Source organism: Octopus bimaculoides, chromosome 1, assembly GCF_001194135.2.
Source record: "Octopus bimaculoides isolate UCB-OBI-ISO-001 chromosome 1, ASM119413v2, whole genome shotgun sequence".
NCBI lineage: Eukaryota > Metazoa > Mollusca > Cephalopoda > Octopoda > Octopodidae > Octopus > Octopus bimaculoides.
In genome coordinates this window covers 128,214,094-128,218,814 of record NC_068981.1, presented here as the reverse complement: position 1 = coordinate 128,218,814, position 4,721 = coordinate 128,214,094, and the positions used below count along the sequence as shown (strand labels likewise).

General features: G+C 36.3%; 1 protein-coding gene and 1 long non-coding RNA gene across 4 annotated transcripts in view; one reads left to right on the top strand and one right to left on the bottom strand.

The window, feature by feature from the left end:
* The window catches only part of LOC106870828 (uncharacterized), a 283,987-nt gene that overhangs the window by 95,438 nt on the left and 183,828 nt on the right, over positions 1-4,721 (bottom strand). The gene's annotated exons all lie outside the window — the stretch shown is intronic.
* LOC128248657 (uncharacterized) overlaps positions 626-4,721 on the top strand; it is a 15,308-nt gene continuing 11,212 nt past the window's right edge. Inside the window, exon 1 of the long non-coding RNA XR_008264814.1 lies at positions 626-762. This is a non-coding gene — a long non-coding RNA (uncharacterized LOC128248657). The remainder of the gene's footprint in view (positions 763-4,721) is intronic.

Below are 4,721 nucleotides of genomic sequence, written 5' to 3'. Positions count from 1 at the left end.
TATATATATATATAGCGAGATAGATAGATAGATAGATAGATAGATAGATAGATAGATAGATAGATAGATAGATAGATAGATTATTGAGTTTGAAATAGTTTGTATGGCATACCGGGTATATTGAAATACGACTATAAACAAACCTCAGGCCTTTACTCTGTCATAATAGTAACGAAGTTGAGTTAGAGAACACGACAAATAAATAAATAAATGAACCGAAATGGAAACTACCAGCATTGTTCAAAACATTTAATGCCTTTTGGAAGGTCCTGGATCAAATCGAAATCTCTGAGGCCTTCTATGGCGAATTTTCTTCTTGCGGCAGTTGTTTTGGGGTAAAACTTTACTATCTGAAGATGTGGTTTTAGGTACTTTCAGAGCAGGTTTTAGAGGTACGCTGTTCGGTGGTTTATTTTGAACTTTCGGTTTTGTTACAATTAGACGATGTTTCGATTCTTTTCTTCTGGCTCTTTTCTTAGAGGCATGATCCTTACGAGGTACCATTGTTATTGTTGCAATTATTATTTTTATTATTATTATTATTATTATTGTTATTACTATTATAATTATTATCGTTTAAATTATTATATATTTTTGTTATATATTTATTTGAAACTACGAACTTCAAAGCATTTAGCTTTCACTTTGTTTATCAAATGTAACACGTTTGTTGGCAAGCGGAATATTATGATGTCATAATGAACATAAACTGCTACAATGGTGGAAGGCAAAAACTATTGCTCTCTCAACGTATACAGAAATGTAAGTTATGATTTATTTTTTAGGATGGAGTGAATACAAAAAAATTACTTATGATAATTCATCTTTTATCTTTTACTTGTTTCTGTCATTTAATAGCGTACATACTGGGGCATCATCTTAAAGGGTTTTTGGTCGAACAAATCACCCTTAGTATTTACTTTTATTCTATCACTATCTTTTGCTGAACAGCTATGTTCCGGCACGTAAACAAGCCAGCATCAGTTGTCAGATGCTACTGAGGTGGTGGGGTCAAACACAGACACACATACACACATACACACATACACACATACACATAGACACACATACACACAGACACACAGACATACACAGAGACACAGACACACACAAACACACACACAGAGGCATATATATATATATACATATATGTATATATGAGTGCACACACACACGCACACACACACACACACACACACACGAAGGGTTTCTACACGTTTTTCTCCTACCAAATTCACTCGCAAGACCTTGTTCGCCCGGAGTTAGAGTAAAAAGAACACTTGCCCAAAATGCCGCGCAGTATGATTGAATCAGAAACCATCTGATTGAAATGGGCTTCTTAATCACATAGCTATACATGTTCTGGATGTTGAAATGATGTTGACGATTAAAGCAAAATTTAAATGAAGGTATTTCAGAAACAATGATTAAGCGTGACTTCTAGGCTTCAAGAGGGCATTTTAACAAAAATTTGTAAGCCAGACTCTTTATAGTTCTTTTGTTGTAATCACACAGGAAATATGCGAGCCAAAATGGAGAACATTTTGTCGCTCAATATACTAGAAATAGCAGCCAAATCTCTCTCAACCACACTCTACAGTCTTCAACTCATATTTCTGTGCTTTTTCAAGTCTATACAGATGCTTTCTCAGGACAAATATTACAGTGTTGTGACGTTCTTTCAGTATATCTACGTTAAATAAAATATGCAGTATGCTATTCTGAACTAATACTGCTTCTGCCACTGATAGTGAATTAAATAACGTAGTCCTTGAGAAACAGAAAGATCGAAGGGTTCAGGCTGTAACAGTTTTTATCATGAGTTTGTTTCATCAGGATTGAGCTGAGTTAAACAACAAAAACAACAAATACAACAAAAACGTACCCAAGGCTTGGTCCCCCGTGCCATCCGTCCTCTACAAAAATCATGCTCACTTCACACTACAACACTAAGACAACAGTTTCACCTCAGTTGGCCCTGCTCTCTTTACCCTCATGCCATGACACGTGAGGGAAGAAAAAGATCCCAGAACATTCAAAAACTTCCTGGATGAATATCTCCGAGAAATTCCAGATAAACCACCGATACTCGCATATATCTCTGCAGACAATAACTATTTACTTGAATGGGCAATGCTGTCTAAAGAATAACTGTAATATGAAACATTAAATGTTTTTTCCAGGTGGTGTTATTAAATTAGCCATGGCCTCCGCCAATTCTGGCCGAAACTCATATGAGTATCTATCTAAGTATATATATATTTATATACATATGGCAATGGGTTGTGTGCATATCTGTGTGTGTGTATGTGTGTGTGTGTGTGTGTGTGTGTGTGTGTGTGTGTGTGTGTGTGTGTGTGTGTGTGTGTGTGTGTGTGTGTGTGTGTGTGTGTGTGTGTGTAATAAAAATGGAGGCACAGAAGAGTAACAAAGGAGTTCACCGGATAAAAGAAAAATCACACAACGGACACAAAAGCACTCAATTGTCGATTAAATATCATAATTTTGAACACAGTTATACAGATGCGCGCGCACACACGCATGTACACCCCATCACACAAAAACACACACACATATCCACATGTGCATATCCATTTTATCTAAGTGGTATCTAAGCCGGACTCGTCACATAAAAAAGAGCAGTTCCACTGACTGTAATTGAACCATGCATATCTTCATTGCCAAGGAATATGTTCATGTATGCACTTGATGCATTATTACGAATTAAATTAAATCATTTGATCTTTTTTTGCTCAGAAATTGTAATTAATGAACATGCAACCCCACTGAGTTCAGTAGGCGGAGGAATGTCTATGTAAAGGCCATGCAATTCCCAGAGGCACTGGTGGAGTAAGTGAAATAATTATGACAATGAAACAAACTGGAATCGTGGATTTATTTAAGCTTAACATACTACGAGCTCTTCACACTCACAGACACGCAGACACACGCACACATGTACGCACGTTGGCATGCTCATACACTCTGTCGAACAAAGAAACCTGTGCACACACACAAAAAGAATATGTGCAGTCATAGAGGTCTATTGCCCTGTAGATGTGAACATTTGTTCCGAAATCAATAAAAAAATAGAAGTAAAATAAAAATATTTATGGACAACTGCTTTGAAACGTACAGCATCTCTGTCTTGATTACATATTCACGTTTATACCAATAATCATTGGTGCACTTGGCTGTGTTAGCAAATGTCTAACAATCTGGAAAAAGACAAGCATTTTCGTGAAAAAAAATAACGACCAGCTCACATGTAGCTAAGCAAAAAGGAAAAAAGAAACAAGCAAACAGATTAACATACTTCAATCGGTATAGAGTGAATATCTGTAAAACATTCCAGATATTCTTCGATAATGAACATATTCACACAATCAGGGATGCACATATTTAGTAACCAAAAACGCACTTCTCAGACTTGTACTCTTTGCATGATTGCAAATATACATCTACACGCCACCTACATGCAGGGCGTTTAGGTCAAATTTAACAGTTTCCACAAAAGACAAAGAAAATACAGTATCCAGTCCAAAAATTAAAATAATTAAAAATCTCAAAAATGATCAACTTGGTTATGGTTGGAGGATAACAGTTTATTCAAATTGGCTACCCTCAGCTTCCACCACAGACCCAAGACGGCTCCGAAACCTGGCGCATTCATTCCTCACTGTGTTCCTGGTAAGATCTTCCAACACCTCCTCGGTCTTAGCAACCGGCTTGGCCTTGGTGTTGCAAGCAGAGCCGTTGGTGTCTTTCTCATTCGCGTCCCACATATAGTAATATATAGAGTTATAATCGGGCAAATTAGGAAACCAGAAATTGTGGAGGTATGGCACAGAGCTGGATTCTGCTGACACAGATTTGACCTTCCAGCAGCAACCATCTCCAGCCAAGGTTTTACTACAGTCTCCAGCAGCTTCATATAGCCGCCTGAAATGTGTCTAAGGCCTGTTCAAGAATGTATTTTTGAACTCCGGCCCTGTTCAATGAAATGGTGAACACTGGCATGCGAACTTTTAAAATAGATTTCAAAGAATTGTATTACATTGTTGTTGTTTAGGCTAGGTCAGCATTGACTGAGCATGCTCAAAACTAAACGCGTTCATGACAATCATATCTTTTTAGTGGCATTCAGGATTGCATTATTTAACTTGGTTCTTCCCATTCTTAAGACACCATAGTGTGGTTTGAGAGATATGATCACATTTGTATAATAGGCACACCGCGTATATATAAATATTTATACGTACGTACATACGTGGTATGATCAATAAGTATCAGGACTGTTACCATAGTAACGAAAGTAAAGCATGCAGAGTAAAGCCACTTGACAAAGATTGATCCTGAACTCTGCTGTGCATGAGCACTAAGTGTTAACGTTCTAGCTCACTTCCGCTATTTTAATTTAGCCACGAAACGCGCGTAGTCAACTTACTACTACTTACATTTTATGTTTTATCAATTTACTACTTTTTACTTTTTATGCTTTATTGAATTCTTAGATTAGTAATTTTATAATGTATTCTTTTCTGGGTGGTGTCATGGGGTTTTTCATTGTCTGAATTGTATACTGGTGGTTCTCTAAATTATATTTATATACATATATTATATATTGTGAAATTTAATTTAGTATTAATAAATTGAATATTCCTGTACGTTGTGAAAGATATATTCCCTAATATATATATATATATATATATATATATATA